The 21,065-nt window shown below is 44.1% G+C and overlaps 1 protein-coding gene across 1 annotated transcript in view; it reads right to left on the bottom strand.

Annotated features, from left to right (window-relative positions):
• Window positions 1–21,065, bottom strand: part of NUP98 (nucleoporin 98 and 96 precursor) — a 1,998,548-nt gene that overhangs the window by 1,686,564 nt on the left and 290,919 nt on the right. The window lies entirely within an intron of this gene.

Raw genomic sequence — 21,065 nt, 5'->3', positions numbered from 1 at the left:
GAACTGGATTCTTTTCTGATGAGGCCTTAACTCCTTTGGGTCCCTGAGAAATAGTTTCAGGGTCAGCTAAAGGGCTTTTATACAGAAATTTATGTGAGTCAGGGACTCTGTAGTATCTGTCAGGTTCAACAGGGGCTGGAGGTAAGGAATCAGGATTTAAGCTGGATTCAGTATACACATCATCCACAATATTTAACACTGGCAGAATAGCAAGGGGTCTGTGTTGAGGTAATAAAAGGAAGTCTCTGAGACTTTTCTTGAATTATGAGTAATCCTGGCCTTCCCAGTGGAAATGCTCCCTCATGTTATGTAGGGTTTTCCCAAAGGAGTAGTCCTTAGGCGGTGAGGCTGATGGAATTGATTCCTCAGCATCAGAATCCTCATAAGGGGGTAAAGAGTATCCTAGGTCTGAGGATGAATCAGAAGAGATGGACACTTGGTCGGATGAGTCATAGTCTGCATCCTGTCTAGGCCTTTATCAGGAGGGGGATGGCACCTCCTGATCAGAGTGATTAGGTCTTCGGCCATTTTGAGCATTTGTTTCTTGGGCATGGAGGCCTGTCCTGGAGAATGCTGTATTTGTTTCTTTGATTTTAAAGGAGGCTTAGACTTAGCTGAGGGTTTAATGCTTAACTGAGTAGGTCTGAAGACACCCTCTAAAGCTGTGGGTTGCTCAGCTACTCCGGTTCCTTCTGAAAGGTTAGTCTCAGTAGGTTGAATAACTTGTGCGTCCGAAGGCCCAGCCATCTCCATGTGGGAGTCAGAGGTGGCCTGTGGTTCTACAGAAGCGGTAGTCAGGGGCTGCGAAGGCACCTCGCTGAAAACCTGAGAACCGGCAACTGGCCTAGAAGAGGCTTAGTCAGTTTTAGGCCTCAGATGCCTATCCTTGTATCTGCGCTTTTTGTGTAATCCAGTCGTCGGAAGTTCCGACGGCATGGTATAATTGAATTTTCTACCAAAATAATGTCGGGCAAAATCAAACAGACATTTAATAGTGCGCTTGTTAAACCTAGCACAAAACAGACAACCAATGACGTCGTGGTCTGGGCCTAGGCATGGGATACAATAGGAATGGAAATCCTTGAGAGGTACTTGCTTCCCACAAGAAATACAGTTATTAACTTTTACTGACATCGGTCTGAGGCAAGAAAAAGTTTCCCCAATGGGGTACTTAGCTTTGTAGAATACTTCGGTTCTGGATTTGGAATGAAAATCTCAGGAGACTGCCAACCGGCACTTGCCAACTGCTTTTGCTTCGGGCACTGCGCAGCAAGAAAGACTGAAGAAAATGGCGTTGGCTGCATCTTGTATAACCCTGTCGCACTGACGTCAGGGAGGAGGCGACAGCAACAGACGCTGGACCACGACTTTGGAACTCAGGCCGACTGGGGAACCGCCTGACGGCAGGATAACACAAGTGTAATGACTGCAGCAGTGTAACATGATGAACATCATACACAGTAAGAGCCTGCTATCATGGATGGGCAGTTTCCCATCATCTCTCTGACCAGCCTGACAAACATGGGGATCCTGAGGCAATACGGACAACCATTTACACCCGAAATAAACAAATACTTTATATGAGAAATATAGCTGCACTGAAAATGGAAGCAAGACTCACACAAGGACAAACTGAATGCCAAACAGGCTGACAGCAGACACACACTTCCCACACTAAATAAGGTCATTACACACAAATCCACATATGCGGAGGTACTCACTAGTAACTTGCCTAAAGATCAGAGGCCTACCAAACAGAAACCACTGATAATGCAAAAAAACTGCAACACAGACCAGAGTCTCAACAAATAAGCCCATAAGGTGCAACATCACAAAACCCAAGGTACTGGTCATACGTGACTATTGAGACATGTGTATGTTCCCCTCACCAGGCTAGATAAGGAGCAGGTTATAATTAGCTGCCTGTCAGGTGCAAGAATCACAAGTCATTCAATCACAAGTATCGGTAATGACTCCATCATAGTCCATGTGTGGGGGTGAATGACTTGGGATGTACTTCTCTGGACTATATGAAGAGAGAAATGACTGAGCTGTCAGACTGTCACAAGCAGGTACAAGCCTAGCCTTAAGCAGCATTCTACCTTTTCCAGTGATGATGCCACAATACAAAAAAATTAATTGGCTTAGCTTCTGGTGCCATTCCAAGGGGATCCACTATCTGCCAACCTGGGAAGAATATGGTCGACAGGCCATGCTGCTTTGCCAGAGGTGGTCTGCACCTGTCTCCTCTAGGCTTTTGGACACTGGCAAAGGCATCAGCCACTCATACTCTGCCTTTTTTAGGCAGTGTCAAAATAATAAACCTCCCAACAAACTCCTCTCTAGATAAACTCAAGGTACGGCTGCTTAATGCTAGGACTTTAAAGGAACTGTACTCCCTGGAAGTGCTCACTTTGGAAGATGCTGAAATCGGTGCAGTCACCAAGACACTGTCCAAAAGGTATGGAAATCACCACGGACAAGCAGGGCTACAATGCCTTCCATGCATTCAGACCACAAAGTGAGCATGAAAGAACCAAAAAGTACAGTTTTGTACCTACCATAAATGTAGATGTTCGAGGATCCACATTGCTGCAGTCCTAACTATTGGGTAGTCCGCTGTCGAGAGTCAAGCGCATTTAGGACTTGACGAGTACGCCAATCGGGCTACGCGCCATGACCGACGCCATCCTCAGTCTTTTCTTGCCCCAGATGTCAGAAGACCCTAAAAAGACAAGGCCAATACCAAAAACTGCAAACATACCTAAACACAGGGGAAGGGGAGGGCAAATTGGACTGCAGCAATGTGGATCAACATCTACATTTATGGTAGGTACAAAACTGTACTATGTTCTTCATTCCACATTGCTGCAGTCTAGAATCCCAAAGCAGAGGTAAGGGAGGCTGGCAAATCATAAGGAAACAGGAGCTGACAACATGCCTTGCAAAATAGCTGTGGCAAAACCAGCCCTAGACTTAGAGTAGAGAGGAAGGTGATAATGCTTAGAGAAAGTATGCACTGAACTCCAAGTAGCTGCCTCCAAAATATCCTGTGGCAGTAGCCCTAGTGGAATGAGGCCTAATCCCAGCTGGAATCTCCTTGCCATGATGGGAATAACAAAATGCAATGCAAAACCCAATCCACCTAGAAATAGTTTGTTTTGACACAGGCTAACTCAAAGCAAAAGAAACAAACAACTGCTGAGACTGCCTAAAACCTTAGTCCTGCTTAAATAATAACGAATTGCCTGTGTACATCTAAAGTGTGCAAAATCTTTTCCCTTTATTTTGGGGATCTGCATAAAAGTAGGCAAATGAATAGTTTGGTTTAAAGCCACACTAGAAACCACCTTAGGCATAAAGGATGGATTAGGCACGAATGATACCCTATGACAGAAACCCTTATGAAAAAAAAAAAAAGGCTCATATAAGGGCCTGCAACTCAGAAAAACTTCTTCTTGAAGTAATGGCCAACAAAAGCAGTCTTCCATGACAAGTATTTCAAGTCAGCAGTAGGAGTAAGTTTCTCCAACACAAAATTGAGATCCCAAGCAGGAGTAGGAGCTCACGTGGGGGTCTTAAATTCTTTGCCCTCTAAGAAATTGCTTGAACAATTGTCCAATAACTCAGTAAGATATTGAAGAGCCACATTCAAATTAGGCTCAGAAATCTCCAAATTGTTTGCTGCACTCCAAAATAAAAATCTCTTCCATTTTTCTGCGTACACCTTCCTTGTACTAGGTCTTCTGGCTTCCATAATCACATTTAAAACTTGTTGAGGAAGTTGAGACCTGCTGTGTTTCAAAACAGAATATGCCAGGCTGTTAGATGGAGAGTGGAGCTTGACATTGAGCAGGTGACCGTCCCTCTGAGACAACAGGTGTGGAATCACAGGTAAAGGCCATGGAGGCTTCCTTACCAGACTCCTCAGTAATGGGTACCAGTGTTGCCGAGGCCAATCTGGAGCTATTAAAATCATCCTTGGCTTGTCTTGTCTGACCTTTAGGAGCACCTTTGGGAGAAGAGGCAGAGGTGGAAAGGCATACACATGAAGATTTGAGCATCCCAGCTGGTGGTTTAGTGGAGAAGCGAACAGATCTATGTCTGGAGTTCCCATGACAGTCAATTTTGAAATACATGAAGATCCAGTTTCATCCATGATTTGTCTGCTTAACACATCTGCTAAGGAGTTCATAAAATCATTGTTGTTTGTTGATGTACCACATGACAGTTGTGTTGTCTGTTAGAATCAACACCTGCCCTGGAAGAAGTAACTTCTTGAAAGCCATTAATGCAAACTGGACTGCTAACATCTCTTTCATGTTGATATGTAGATGCTGTAGTCTGGCAGGCCACTTGTCTTGTATCCACTTTTCATTTAGATGAGCTCCCCAAGCAATGTCTGAGGCATCTGTCGTTAGAATCTGATCACAGAGAGTCCCTTGTTTAGGTGACATTCCTGAGCCCACCACAAAAATTCCTTTTGAATGCAAGGTATTATTTGAATGACAGTGTCCAAATCCTAGCAGTGCTGTGTCCATATATTTTGCAGTTTGGCATTGGGAAGCACCAGAATACAAGATGCCATGAACCTGTATTCAGTCTCACACCCAGAAAGCACATGTCTTGAGAGGGTACTAGACTGGACTTTAGGCATCTTAGCACTGCTATCACATATTCCAAATGCTGTAAAAGGTCTTCAGTGCAGAGAACTGATCATGAAAAGATACTTCCTGCAACTTAATCTGATAGGCACATGAAGGTAAGCTTCCTTGAGATCTAAAGTTACCATCCAGTGATCTTTGCCCAGCAGAGGTAAAAGCTGTTGTAACGTCAACATTTTGAACTTGGGAATGTCCAAATAAGTGTTGAGGATAGATAAATCCAAAATTGGTCTCCTTTCTGGCACAGGAACTGGCTGAATGGCCCCTATTTGGAGCAACAGAGAAATTTGCTTGTGAGCCTCTTGTCTTTGTAGAGGAGGAATGTCTGGCATGCCTTTGAAAGGAGGCAAGGTATGGAAATAAAACCTGTAACGAATGATATCCAGAACCCATCTGTCTTGGGTAATTAAATCCCAATTTAATGTACTGGCAGCTGAAAAGGCAGGTCATTGGGTCTGTTGGACTGGCCCCTGCCCTCACCAGAAGTCTGAGCAGGTGAACTCCCTGTTCTAGGCCTAAAAGAACCTTAGACTGGGAATCATAAGCAGGATATGTCCATCCCTTAGTAGGCCAATTTCTACTAAACTTTGCAAAAATCCTTAACAGTTTGCATAGACTTAGCCTTGTCCTCTATTTTCTTTAAAACTGCTTCAAACAACACATCAGACTGTAAAGGAGCATCCAAAATCCTTGTCTTAACATGCTCAGCTAAATGAAGAACAGAACCAGTGGCAGCCACCCTCAAGGAGGCCTGCACAGCATCAAAACCACACTGCAAGGAATGCTTTCCCACCTGTTCAGACACATGAACTAAATCCTGCAACTTACCTTCAGCCAGAGCATCCACCTTAGACTTCAATTGTGAAAGGAGATAATTCTGATATTTTAACATGTTCATGGCTAAAGTGGAAGTAGTATACACTTTCTTTCCCCATCTATCCAAAGCCCTTGCCTCTTTATCAGGAGGAACAGGATTTATGAGCCTCAGGCACCCTATAGTACCTATCCCCTTTAACTGGCGCAGGAGGCAAAGAATCAGGATTCAGGGAAGCCTCTGCAAAACATCTTCTACCACATTCAGAACAGGAGGTATAGCTAAAGGCCTATGGGGTAAACAAGAATTCCTCTTCCTGGAATCAGAGAAATCTTGACCTTCCCATTTAAAATGCTCCCTCATGGAATGCAGAGTCTCTGAGAATGAAATGAAGGAGTAGAATCATCCACATCAGAATCAGAATAAGGAGGATATCAAACTCAGGTTCCACTCTAATCATAGTAATCAAATCCTCTGCCATTTTTAGCATATGCTTCTTAGGCAAAGACCCTGAAACACTCGGAGAAACCCCACTGAAGCTAAACTAGGCCTGCCTCTTAAAGAAGCCTTGGAAACAGAAGGGAGGCCCTAACCACCTTAGGAAGAGAGGGAAGAACAGCCACCTGAGAAGCCCCTTCAGCCTGGCCTACTTCCTGAGAGGACACATCCTGTAACAGTAAAGTCTCTCCTGAGACTCCAAAGAAACTCCTAAAGAACCGACGTCCGGGACTGTCGGTTCCTCCACTCTAGGCTTTGCTGCTTTATCCTGGCGCTTTTTGGTCGAAGCGGGCGCCGAGCATCCGACGGCATTTTATAATTACAACGTTTCCCAAAAACTAACCTGGCACAGTCTAACCTTCTGCATCCAACATCAGGCCCTAAACAAGGTATACACAAAGTATGGTAATCCCTATGAGGTATCTGTTTCCCACAAGAAATACAGTTATTCACTTTTTCTGACATCCGGTTAAATACTGAGGCAAGAAAAACCAAAATATTCTCTGAAACTCTGTCTTCAAAAACTTTCAGAACGCCAACCAGCTCTCGCAAAACTGCTTCTGCATCGAATAGTTAGGACTGCAGCAATGTGGAATGAAGAACATCAGGAGATGTATCCATCTTCATTAAGGATAAGCACATCTCAAGACTGTTCAAACAGTATGACTCCTGAACTACTCTAGGCCCAATTAACTATAGACAAAGCTTCTTACTACACAGTACAACTGTACTGTACCTTGTTATATAATGCTGTAATTTCTAATTTGTACTTGGAGCTTTTCTCCCCAGGCCTCAGCTGAAAACCGCGTACTAAGCCCAGCCGGACCTCCCTGGTAAACAAATGTCAAATAAATAGCTAGCTATAGGTCTCCACCATAAAACTTGAAAAGCATACTGCATACCTGGGCTTACTGGAGTCAATTGCCTTACAGCCCAACTGATTTTAATTATCCTACCATCAACTGGGAAACCTACACAACCACAAACATGCTAAGAGGTTCTTGGACTTAGTCACTGCAAATGCTCTAGAATAGCTAGCCAGAACACTCAAGAGGCTCAAATGTCCCGGACACAGTACTCACCAACATGGGAGAGCACTGCCACCCCCCCCCCCCCATGCAATGATCTCCCTGGTAAGATTGGACTACAAATCAGTCTTGTTTGATGCAATTAGGAGATCAGATACCTCATCAAGCTCCAAACCGCTCAAGAATTTGTCAAACACTAATACCCTGTATAACCACTTAAGGAGTTGCACAGATTCGGCTGCATCTGACTGGATTAAAACGGTCTTGCTGAAAAACAAGCCACCATGGTGGACTCCTAGTAAAAACAGGCTATACAACAAGAGAAAAGAATCAATGTCCAAGAACAGAGAACTGGCTCAGCAAAGGAAGAAATCCCTCCTCTAACAAAAATATCCTTCTTAGACAAGGATAACAAGGGATTTTAACTACATCTAAAATCTAAAAGGGAATACCCAGCTATGCACTGAACTGGTTATGGAAGGCACCACTCATACTCAGCCGGAGGCAACAGCTAACCTGCTAGCTGACGCATTTGGAGCAAACTTCACCCTCGTCCCCACCAGTCAATCTCCCAAAGTATTCCTGCCACCATTCCGCAGCCTATCATCTCAAGAAAGCAGGTCATATCTATGCTGTCCAAAGCCGTACACTTACCATAAATGAAGATGTTTGTGTGTATTCACTGTTGCAGTCATTACATTAGGGTAATCTGCTGGCAGGTTGCCCTCAGTCGACCTGAATAACAAAAACTTGGGTCCTGCGTCAGTTGCAGTCTCCTCTTCCATGACGTCAGGTCGTCAGGAGTATAAAACATGCAGCAAGCGCCATTTTAATCAGTTTTTTATATATATATATATATATATATATATATATATATATATATATATATATATATATATATATATACACACACACATACATATATATATATATATATATATATATATATATATATATATATATATATATATATATATATATAAACAGCAATATAAGTAAATGCACTTTTAGCAACATGAACTTTACCTTCATCCAAAAGCAAATACACCACAAAGCCTTTAGAATATAGAGAAGGAAAGAGAAGTTATAGAAAAGGGGAATGGCGGGTGGGTAACCCAGACTGTAACAGTGAATAAACTCGAACATCTACATTTATGGTAAGTGTACACAACTGTACGGTGTTCTTCATGTTTCACTGTTGCAGTCATTACATTTGGGTAGAATCCCAAAGCTATGGATGGAAGGATGGAACTAAAAAGCATTAGGAGTGGCTATAAGGCCCTGCAAAACTGCAGTGGCAAAGCCTGCCCTGGATTTAGTGAGGAGAGGCAAATGACAATGCTTTGGGAAGGTATGAACAGAGCTCCAAGTAGCAGCTTCTAAAATGCCTTTGGTTGGAACTCATCTGAGAAAGGCTGAGGTAGAGGCAGCCCAGGTGGAATGTGGCCAGATTCCCTTGGGCACAGGTTTACCATAATGCAAGTAGAAGAAACAAATGCAGTGGCTTATCCACTTAGAAATAGTCTGCTTTGACAGCCTTCCCCTCTGATCCTGAAGCAAATGCCAGCAGTAGATGCTCAGACTTTTAGAGATTTGGTCCTGTTTAAGTAGAATCTTAGTTGTCTGTGTACGTCCAATGAATGCAGAATCCGCTCCCCCTTGTTCTGCGGATTTGGGTAAAATTTTGGCAGGTGAATAGTTTGGTTAAGAGCCACACTGGATACCACCTTAGGCATAAAGGAAGGATTGGTCCCAAAGGACACCCTGTCCGGGTAAAATGTAATAAAAGGCTCCACAGCAGTGAGGGCCTGTAGTTCTGAAACCCTTCTTGCTGTGTGATTGCCAAAAGGAAAGTTGTTTTCCAAGATAAAAACTTTATATCCGCAGTAGCTGCTGGTTCAAAAGGAGGCAGGGTGAGTTTTCCCAGCACAAAATTGAGGTCCCATGCAGAAGTTGGTGATCTTCTGGGGGGCTTAAATTTTTGGCCCCTCCAAGATAGTTTTAGCAGATGAGAAAAGATGGGAGGCTCTGTGTTGTAATAAGCCGAGATGGCAGACATGGATTTTTATTGAATAAAAAAGATAGGCCCTTGTCAAGCATCTCAGTCAAGTATTGAGAAATCTGAGGGATATTTGGGTGTTGGGTGTGTCCGTTCCTTGCGCTTGGTTCCAAGCACAGAATCTCTTCCATTTATCAGCATAAGATTTTTTAGTACTAGGCCTTCTGGCTTCCAAAATGACATCCAGACTTACTGAGAGGTGTTTGAATAATTACATGATCAGCCATGCTGCAAGGTTCAGAGTTTGCTGCAGAGTGTGCAGAATTTGATTATTCTGCTGAGACAGTAAGATGAGGTATTTGAGGCAAGTCCCACGGAGGGAATTGAGACATATTCCTTAGAACAGAGTACCAAGTGCTGGCGAGGCCATTCCGGAGCAATTAGGATCATTTTTGGTTTTTCCTGTCTGACCTTTAGTAAGACCTTGGAGAGAAGAGGCAGATAGGGAAAGGTGTAGACTGACCTTTAGTAAGACCTTGGGGAGCAGGGGCAATGGAGGAAAGGCGTAGACTGATAGGTTTTTCCAACTAAGGATAGGGCATCCACTTTCCATGCTTGTCTGTGATAAGTCCTTGTGCAGAATTTGTCCAGTTGATAATGCTGGGGAGAGGCAAAAAGATCTGTCTGGGCTCCCCCATTTCTGTGTTATCATGCTGAAAATTTGTGGATCCAGTTTCCACTTGTGCGGGTCCATAAGAGTTCTGCTTAGGTAGTCTGCCAAGGCATTTTGTTTTCCTGTCTGCCAGGGTATTTTGTTTTCCTGGCAGGAATTGAGCTTGAAGATGTACTTGGTAAGTCAAGGCTTTGTTCCACAGTGCCATGGCTAGTCTGCAAAGGGGGTAGGAATGTGTACCCCCCCCCCGCTTTATGTACCACATAACAGTGGTGTTTTCCATCATCAGTAGTTGTCCTGGATGTCCTTGAAGGCTGTCAGGGCATTCCGAACAGCTAGCATCTCTTTCTGGTTGATATGCAGATGCATTTGTTTTAGATTCCATATGCCGTGAATGCATCTCCCCGCCAGGTGGGCCCCCCAAGCATAGTCTGGTGCATCGGCCACCCAGGGTTTGGGTGGCAGGGGGTAGAGTGAATGACAATCCCTTGTTTTGGTGACATGCCTCCGCCGACCAGAGAAACTCCTGTTGTAGGCAGGGAATGAGAAGAATCATTGTTTCCAGACTGTGACCATGTTGACTCCATAAACTTTTTTAGGTACCATTGAAGTTTCCTCATATGCAACCTTGCATATGGAATTAGCAGAATGCAGGATGCCATCAACCCCAAAGCCTGCAGAATTTGTCTTGTAGATAACTGGGTTTTTGTTGCCATCTGAAGTATATAGCCAGTTGCCTTTGTCTGGCATAAGGTAAGCCATCTGGGCAGTTGTATTCAAGCTTGCACCCATGAATGTAATTATTTGAGAGGGTACCAGTTGTGATTTCTTTTCATTTGTGTACCCTAGGCATGTTAGAAGACTTTTCACAAATGCCAGATGTTGAAGAATGTCCTTGTTCTCTGCTTGAATGAGACAGTCGTCCAGGTAAGGATTTGCATGCTTCTTTGTCTGCAAAATGCAATTACTGGTGCCAGGCACTTTGTAAAGACCCTGGGCACAGTAGATAAGCTAAAGGGCAGTGCAGAGAAATGGTAATGCATAAAACCTGCCTTGAAGCAGAGGTATCTTCTGCACGATTCTGTTATAGGGATATGCAGGTATGCCTCTTACGTCTAGAGTCACTAACCAAGCGTTCCTGCCCAGCATAGGCAGTAGCTGTTGTAAAGTCAGCATTTTGAATTTTGGAATGTTCAGGAACGTGTTCAAAATCGATAAGTCCAATATTGGATGCCAGGCATGGTCTTTTCTGGGTACCAGGAACAGTCTTGAATAAAAACCTTGTCCTTTTTCCTGTTCTGGTACTGGCTGAATAGCCCCCATACCCATGAGGGACGTAACTTGCTTCTGAGCCTCTGCCCATGAATTTTGTGGCAGATCTGGCCAACCGTCTGGAATTGGCAAAGTATGGAAATTAAATCTGTACCCCTGGGATATTATGTTTAATACCCACTTGTCCTGGGTAGTTAACTGCCAATTTTGAACATGAAGTGCTAATTCCCCCCCCCAAGGGTGCTTGGTGATGGCAGAGGGAAGTCATTGAGACTGCTTACTGTAGGACTGTGCTTTGTTTCCTCCGGAATTGGAGGTGGAGACACCCCATTGCTTTGACCTGTAAGAACCCTGTGATTGGTATCTAGAGCCTTTTGGGTGCCTGGATTTGCCTAGAGAGGCTCTGTTGGACACAGGAAAAGGACCAATTATTAGTAGGCCAGTGCCTACTGAATCTGGGTGGATGCACTTGTAAGAAATCTTTCAGTTTGCATAGATTTAGCTTTGTCTTCCATTTTCTTTAAAACCTCTTCTGCCTTATACCAGAGTATCATGCTGTAAAGGTGCATCCAACAATTTAGCTTTAACATGATCAGGCAGATTTTGCTCCTTGAGCCAGGCATGCCTTCTAATCACAGATTCAGTAAATGCGGCCCTGCAAGAGACCTCCAAGGAATCAAAACCACATTGCAAAGTATGCTTTCCAACCTGTTCTGCTGAATGCAATAATTCTTTATTTTCCAATCAGAAATAACAATTTTCTGTTTCAATAAGCCCATAACATGCTGTTGATATTTAAACATATGAAACTGGCAGTTTAAGGCCCTAACTGCCAAGGTTGCAGACGAATAAACGTTCTTTCCCCATCTATCCAGCGCCCTGGAGTCTCTATCAGAGGGGGTAGGATTTTTGGCTGTAGAGGCCTTTACACCTTTGGGACTCAGACAGTTTCAGGATCAGCAGCAGGACTACTGAATAAAAATTTGTGGGAGTCAGGAACTAATATCTGTCTGACTTACTAGGAGCCGGAGGTAGGGAATCAGGAGACATGTTTGATTCCGAAAACACATCAACAATGTCTAATACAGGAGGTATAGCCAAAGGCCTATGCTGAGGAAGAAGGAAATCCCCAAGCCTCTTTTTTGATTCAGAGAAATCCTGACTCACCCAATGAAAATGTTCCCTTAAAGTATGCAAGGTTTCCCCAAAAGAATAATCCTCAGGAGGAGATGCAGATGGGATGGATTCGTCTGCATCTGAATCCTCATAGGGTGGTATAGAAAATTCCTGATCAGAAGAGGAATCAGAAGAAATAGAAACCTGATCTGAAGATTCATAATCAGTGTCTTGCCTAGGCCTCTTAGCAGGGGGGGTTGGGAACCCCTGATCAAGGTAATTAAGTCCTCAGCCATTTTGATCTTTTTTTTAGGCATAGGGGCTTGAGCACGTAGCGCATGAGTTTTTTTTTTTTTTTTTAGACTTAAATGTTTTTGATCTTGTTTTTGAAGCTGGCGTCTGTTTTATATTAAAATGTTGAGGCCTGAAAACACCCTCAGAAGTCGGTGCCTGCTCAGCGGCTCCAGACCCATCCAAGGGAGAGACATCTGCGGGTTCAATACTCTGAGAATCTCGCGGCATACCGGACTCCACATGGGTCTTGGTAGAGGCCTGCGACTCATAAGTAGCGGGTATTAGGGGCTGCAAAAGCGCCCGAGTATCGGTGAACCGGCAACTGGCTTAGATTTGTCTGTTTTGGTCTCTTTCTTTGCGTTTTTGTGAACTCCGGTAGTCGGATTGCTAACAGATGACATTTCAGGGTAATTAAATCTGGATCCAAAATATTTTGAAGCAGAAATATACCGACGCTTAGTGCGCTGGTTAAATCTAGCACAAAACCGACAGCAAGGCAAGTTATGATATGAGCCTAGGCAAGGAATACAGTACAAATGAAAATCCTTATGAGGTATTTGCTTCCCGCAAGTAATGCAAGTATTAACTTTTACTGACATTGGTATGGAGCAAGAAAAAGTTTCCCCAACGGGGTACTTGGCTTTAGTTGAAGACTTCGGTTTTGAAACTCAAATGCGAAAATTTCAGGAGTCTGCCGACCAGCACTTGCTAACTGCTTCAGGCACCACGCAAGAAAGACAATAAAATGGAGTCGGCTGAATGTTTTATACCCCTGACGACCTGACGTCATGGAAGAGGAGACAGCAACAGACGCAGGACCCAAGACTGTTATTCAGGCCGACTGAGGGCAACCCGCCAGCAGATTACCCTAATGTAATGACTGCAACAGTGAAACACGAAGACCATCACAGCATCAATGGAACCAGACAACATACCAGGTTGTCAAACAACTTAACATGCCAGGCCCACTTGGATCAATGTTTAACCACAACCTGCAAGCTATGTTCCAGCAGAAAGGAGGACAGCAACAGTTAATACCTCTGTACAAAGGGGGACTCATCAACGACCCTGGGAATCATCAGCCCATAAACTTGACTAGCCTCATCTGCAAGGCCATGGAAAGAATCAATACAGACTTATTTATAAGGGTATAGGTAACCTTCAAACTCTGGACCTAACCAAGTTCAGCTTTGTTAAAGGTAGATCACATGCCTGTTAAACATTGACTTTGAGAAAGTCACCAAGGCCCTGGACGATGGAAAGACTGTGCATACCACCTACCTTGACCTAGCCAAGGGATTTGTCACAATCACCCACTCAAGTATTATACAGAAACTCTCCCAATTGGGAATTACCCCTACATTACCAGATGGGTAGTCAACCGCCTCACCAACAGGACACACTGTCAAAATGGGTGACCACCTCTAGTGAAAGACCAGTCACCAGTGGTGTATCACAGGGTTCTGTGCTGGGCCCCTTACTATTCGGAATTTCTCATAAGTGCAGGCAAACTTTGATGGCCTGTGGCTGTCCAAGTTCAATGATGAGACCAAACTGGGAGCAATCACGGAGTCTCCCAATGATGTTAATACACTGCAGACATGGTCAACGTAGACAAATTACTTTTGCCAAACCCGTGGATGTGCAGACCCAGTGGTACATGAGCAGGGTACTCAGGCTGATAGCAATCTGAACTTTAACAACTGCGTATCAACAGTACCAAGGAAATCCTATGTGGCACAGCTTGTACATAAAGGCGTGGTATCTAGATCCAAGGATGTTAATTCCATTATACTCTGGCCTCAGAGCAATAATAGAGTACAATGCTCCCTTTTGCATGTACCTCACCAGACATCTGCAACTGGAAGAACCACAGATGTTTCTCACCAAGTAATCACAGGGTACACAAAAAGTCTTGCGTGGAAAAACTGAAAGCCCTGCCACTGTACTCTTGTCTCCTACAGGTTGCTAAGGGGTGACCTGTGCCTGGCTTACAGGGCAGTCTGACCCAACCCTGATGGAAATGCTTTGCATTCTGAAATCAAACTGCAGGAGTGTCATTTGCTCCACTGATCTTAACCTAGGCCTCTGACATGAGCAGATCATGCTGTTGAGACAGATGCATCTCCCAGAGACTGCCACTTCTCTGGAACAAACTTTCAATTCATGTGAAACATGGCCCCCTACCTGACCCTCTTCAAATGCAACCTAGATCAATGGATGTGCGACTGCAAATTCACTCCTAGGATGGTGCTCATGCCCCTTTTGGCAGAAGAAATCGGTATTAACTACCATAGACCCTTACCTTTGAAATTCACTCACCTAACCACTGACAACTCAGGCAACTTGTGATAAATGTGGCTAGGTTTGTAAAGGCTCTGGGGCCATTGGCTAGTAACCTAAGAACCATGTCAAGCAGTTTGCCCAGGGGGCTACTTCCCATGTTGCCAGGGGACAAGAATTATAATGCCTCCTGCAAGGTCTGGTCTCCCAGGTAGGTAGGTAGGGTCTACAGGCCATGATCCCTTCTACATCTCCAAAATCCCACTGACATTTCCTCTAGAGAGGATTTGGGGGAACTTCCCTTCATCCATATCTGTAACCGGAGTGCTAGATTCCAAAGCGAAGTCCAGGTGTTTCCTCATGTGCTCTCTATTCCTCAAAGAATTATGAAGGGTTCTCATCTGAATTTTCCTGGGAAGAGTGAGCTCTGGATTTCAACAAATTATGCCTACAAATCCCTATGATCCTGAGGGAGTCTAGAAGGTTATCAGCACAAAAATCTAGCTTCTGCTGTGTTGCAGGATGAAATCAGTGCTGCTGACACAATGGTGCTCTAAGTTCAGCTCCATTCTTCACCGTGCAGTCAAGTGTCCAGTGCCAGTCAACAGGGCTGACAAAGTCCAGGTTTGCAACAATCAGCCCATATTGGCAATTTATGCCAAAGCCTCAGATGCTACAAAGACTGGGAATCCCTGCTCCCAAAGCAAACACCAAGTACTCTGATACCAAGAATGGCACCATAACCATGGGTAAAGTCAGTGTTAAGCACGAGGTCCAGTGATGCACTGTTATTGTAATTGGAGATGCCACAGGCACCATAGTTGTTACAGAACAGCAGAGGTCTGTCAGCACAGAGGTGTCTGATACAACAGTCTGTACTTATTCTATCACTGCTGGTAATGAGGTCTGGACTGGAGGAGGAACGGATAGCTAGGAAGTTGGTGGGACTTGGCCTGTGGTAGAAACAGTCACAGTTTGACCTTGAAGGTGGAAATCTATGGCTCCCAGTCAAGCTGTGTAGGGCTTCAAAGGTTCATAGGTGTTTACTAGGCCAACGACCAGAGAGCCTTTTTAAGCCTAGCCATGCATCTCAACTCTGACAAGTTCTGATACCCTTGATAAGTGTAAGCATGGGCCTGGGAGGGGAACCATTTATAGGTTACCCGTTTCCATTAGAGACATAGGTGTCACACAGTGAAAAAGGCTCAAGGCCAAAACCAGTCTGTTGACTGCTTTTTGACTTTAAGTCAGTTATAACATCTCACTGGAGTGCTGGTCTTTTGGTTTTGAGTTTTAGTCTCTGGGATACATACCCATCTCTCCAGCAGGTCCTATTTATATCACAGGCAAGGTTTAAGTCTTTACAATGGGTAATTCTGGTAAGGTTTGTTTTGTGGATATGCAGATGGCCCAGTGTGGGGTCTGACAATGCCCTGTATGCCAGGCACAGATCTCCCCTCAAAAGCTTGTAGGAGACAGAATACATGGGGATAGGGCCTTGAGGAGGTCTGCATAGGACATATTACTTACGCCCTGTATTTTTAGTAAGGAACGTCTGCGGACGTTCCAGTTGTTCGATATGTCCGGTTAGGTACATATCAAAGGGGGTATTGTACTAGCCTTGTAGTAGCACACAAGTGTGCTACTTGTAATAGCACAGAAAATACTGAGGGGGTCTTGAGTGACGCATCAGTTTTGAAAGTTCCTTCTCTGACAAAAAGCTTCCTGGACAACTTCTTGGCACCAAGTCCTCCTGCAATGCAGGAGTGGATGACTTGGTGGACACTGTGATAATATAAGTTTCTCTTCTGGGAGATGGAGTCTATTCCCAAGGGACCTTGAAGGGTAGGAGTCTCTCCCCAAGATCAGTTGATCTGCCTCTCTCGCCTTTTTCTTTTCTAGTCTGGGACATTCCTGAACCTGCAGATTTGAAGTTCCCTTTTGTGCCAAATCATGTTTGAGAACGCCCTTTACAATTAACATGCTCTGCCAGCACTCCGGTACTAAAATGTTTTGCAGATGCTACAGTTGCTAGAAAAGTGAATTGCTCAAACTCATGGGGATCCTACAGTGGGATTCTGTACCACATTTTACATTTTTTGAAGCATTACTTGTTTATAGCAAAGTCAACACCTAATATAACTCTACCTCAGACCAATAAGAAAAACAGCAAGATGACTAACTGATGATAAAGTGAACAGCAGAAATTAGTCCAACAGCCTAAGATGTGACTGGGTGGAGAAGGGTAGGGAAGAAAAATTAGATGAGAATAAGAGAAGAAAGCAGAAAAGCTAGTCAGTTTATTCTGAATGACACCAGTACAACAAAACCAAAAACTTATCACTAATCTGCCCAAAAACAAAAAAACTCTACCCGAATGCTCAAGTCTTTTAAAGACATTGTGTAAATGATGGCAGCAAGATGTGGCGGATGCAACAGGAGCAGGGAGTTATGGGTATGAGGAAGCTCAAGCTTTTTTTGCTGTCACTAGAGGGCACCTAAGGCATCAGCAGTTTGGATGTTCCAGTATCCAGACAGCACCTACGAAACCTGCTGCTTGAAAGCACTTGCCCAAAAAGACAGCATTATTGCCTCACTCTACAAAGAGCCAAATGGCTCCCCCTATACCTCAGAGCCACTATTCTAGTACGTCGACATGTTTACAAACTCCCCAGTCTGAGCTCATTTCCCTTTCTTACTGAAAGAATGCATGAAAAATGCACTCTAACTTAAGATTCCACCCCACCTTCACCCCCAAATACCATTAATCTGCAAAACAGCCATAATATTCAAAACTGTACTCCACTAAACATGTTTTTTCTATTCTAGACCCTGAAGTACAGTCTACCATCCCATCTCACCAGGTGAGTTCCCTTTTTAAGCAGGGGAGAAGAGGAAGACTCGTTTCCAGGGGATAAACGTGTTGGTTCCAAGAATTTCTCAATGCCCACTGAAACTTCATGTGCAACCTGGCTAAATGGATCATGGGGGATCAAGGAAGTCATGAATCGCAGGATTTTCAGGAATTCTCTGGCTGAGATTGATGGTAGTGGTAGTAGTTTGGAAAAATTGGTTAAGAAATTCCCCTTTCTGGGCAGGGACAAAGACTGACATCAAGTCTGTCCTTATCCTGCACCCCAGGAAAACAAGATCTTGTGAGGGAGTCATTTGGGACTTCAAGTGGTTCACAGTGAAACCTAGACTTTGCAAATTCCTGCAAACCCAGTTCAAATGTTGAGACAGGGTGAGAGTCCAGGTGTAGGATCGAGAGATAGTCTAAGTAAGGGTAAATCTGTATGTCTTGTAGTCTGCAATATGCAATGACTGGGGCTAAACTTTTGGTGAATACTCTTAGGGCTGTGGAGAGTCCAAAGGGCAAGGCAGAGAACTAAAAATATGATGAACCCACTGAAAAATGAAGGCATTTCCCTGTAGTGGGATGAATAGGGATGGGAAGGGTAAGCATCCTTCAGGTCCTGGAAGGCCATGAAGGCTTGCTGAGGGATAAGGGGAAGAAAGTGCTGTAATGTCAGCATTTTGAAGGTAGGCACCTTGAGGAAGAGGTTGAAGGATAGGCTGAGGATGGGTCTCAAAGGACCATCTTTTCTTGGAACCAAAAACATCCTGGACTAAAACCCATTGGTTACGTGATCCGCTGGTACTGCTTCTATAGTGCCCTGAGAAAGTTGTCATAGTGGGGAAGAGAGAAAGCTGACTGGGTGGAGGTTGTGGAATTCCATGGAATGGTGGAGATTCCCACCAAGTCATGAAATATTCTCTCCCAAAGATGGAGAGCACCCATTTGTCTGTGGTCATTTTCTGCCAGGAGGGTAGGGATAGGGTTAGGTGCAAGAGGGGGGTGGAGGTGGGTAAGGGAAGAGAATTACAGAGGAGGTCTGTCTGGGTCTGATTGCCTCCAAAAGGATATTGAGGCACTTGAGTGTCTAGTCACCAGGAATTCCCTTCAGGCAAAGGATGCCGGCTTCAAAGGGTAGTTTCTCTTACCTGGCATCCACAGTAAGAAAACTTTGTCTGAATCCTTCATTATTTTATTTTCAACTGTTACTGTAAAGATTTAAACAAGCTGGTTGCATCAGTTCAAAATAAGATCCTAATTCAAGGGAGATCAGTTTGGCTTTAAACGTCCTCTGGAAGGGACTGAGTACTGTCATGCATACCTTCTGATGACAGATCCTGTAGCACCTGGCTCTAGTGGAAGCCTTCCCTGCATCATAGCTGCATTTGATGCTATGTCTAGCCACCTGTGAGGCTTGAGCCACCATAGACACAGTTCTGCTGCTTACTGCCTGGCCGTTCCATAGAAGCCAAAATTGTTTACATTCTTCAAAATAGACATATTTAGATATTTGTGTCTAATATGGAAGGAACTCTGAAGGTTAGGGTGGAAGAGGTGTATACCTTCTTTACCAGTCTATCCATTGCTCTGATGTCTTTATCTGAGGGAAGGGTATTAAGCAGCAGGCAGGAGTTGAGACGGCTTGCCTGCAGCCATGGAAAACACAGAAGGATCTGCCAGGGAATTCTTATACAGAAACTAAATCTTCAGGCACTGTGTAAAATTTATCAGCCCTTTTAAGAGCTGGGGGCTGAGAGTCAGGAGCAGTGGAAGTAAGTACAAAAACATCAAGAAAGGTCTCCACGACAGGATGAAATGCAGCAGGACTGCCTACATCCAATATATTAGTCTTTTTTGCATGTGAGAAATCTGTTTGGAATCCCATTCAGTGTGTTTCATCATGTTAGAGACTGTTTACTCAACAAAGAAATTGAGGGAACTAGAGAAAACTGGAATCTTCATCATACGAGGCACTTTGCCTACAGACTGGAACTGAGAATGGCAGTCAAAAGAGTGCTCCTCAGACTCTGTCTCAACATCCTTAGAATATTCTAAATGTCTTTGAGGGGTAGCTGGAGTAGGGGCAAAAAATGGAAAAGATGGTGGCTTCAGTGCCATTATGGCCTTAAACAGCCTCTAAGAGAAACAGATACAAACCTTTTCTTTTGAGGACTGAGGATAGGAAGCCTTTCTCTCTTCTCTACCTCCTCTTTTTAGGTTTGATGTTGATGTCTGCTTTTACAAATCTCAGTGGTTGAGACCCCTAATGTTCTTAAGTAAACCACCAGATTTCCTCCAGAACTAAAATTAGTTAAATACCGTCAGGACTGGGGCACTTATCGGAAATTTGAAGAATCGCAAACGACAGAGTCAGAACATATACTAGAATCTAGCCTTTGGATCTGGCAGCAGAGAAGTTCTGGGATGGTGTGTGCATACGTCACTTATGGCCAAAGTCCAATTACAGACTACATGTGACGTACCACGCACACTACAGTAGTAAAAGTCTTTTGTATACTGGCCATCAGGTTGCCTACGGCAGGGAACTCTCTCAAGTAATGAATACTGCAACAGACGAATAGAATGACATGTAAAATTAACGGGATACAATCAGGGCCTTTAAAACTGATTATAAAGTGTTCCCCCTCTCACCAGTACTGGATCTTCAGTTTCACACATGCCTACCTCAGATGCCATACCAGCCTTCAGCAGGGTGGCAATGGCAGGCATCTGAGAAGACACCATATCAAGGGTTCTGAAACCTCAGAGTATGTCAGAGTATGACAAGGCAGGCATAATGTCAGGCCTAGACCTCAAACTTCCTAAGGACAGGCAAAATGTCTGAGGTGAACGGGTACACCATCTTGGTATGGGCGAAGTCCTTAAGATGCTGTGTTTCCAAGTTAAGCGCGGAGGGAAGAAATCAGTCTCTACAAAGTTTCCAGTATAAAGAACTAGCAGATGGTACAAATCTTACAATTGTGTTTTGCATCTAAATAGAAGAGGCAATGGGAATGGAGATCCTTGTAGGGAATCTGCTTATCACAATTGCACCTTCTTATCTATGCTGACATCTGACACAGTAACAAACACCAATAATACTAAGAAAAACAAGGTAGGTTCTCCAACAGGGCACTTATCTGAACCAGTGAAAGCCAACAGTACTAAAGACCACAAGTAGAACATACTAACTGGTTCAAAACTTGTGTATGGACTGGCAGCTAGATAGTCTAGGGTTTTAAACTTGTACGTCTGCTTATGTAACCTAATGCCCACAGGATTAGGTCATATGGACATGTGGCTCTATGGAAGGCTTTGGCATCCCAGCCAGGCATCCAAGTTATCAGGCTAGACAACCGAACAGTTCGGAATACTTTAACAGTGATCTAAGGTAGGACACTAACTAGGCTTAATCAGTTCACCTCTTAAGGTGGAGTGGATGACAGCATGTGGTCACGGTACACTCTTCATGACAGAATCCCTGGTGTAGATAAGGACCTCCTCTTCTGGCAAGAACAGGTAATCACATTACATGCAGAGGTGCAGACAGGATCACAAGGGCCCATT

The sequence above is a fragment of the Protopterus annectens genome, chromosome 5.part1 (assembly GCF_019279795.1).
Source record: "Protopterus annectens isolate FY-2018-M chromosome 5.part1, PAN1.0, whole genome shotgun sequence".
NCBI classification, from domain to species: Eukaryota; Metazoa; Chordata; order Ceratodontiformes; family Protopteridae; genus Protopterus; species Protopterus annectens.
The sequence above is the reverse complement of the archived record's forward strand: the minus strand, read 5'-3'. Positions and strand labels throughout refer to the sequence as shown.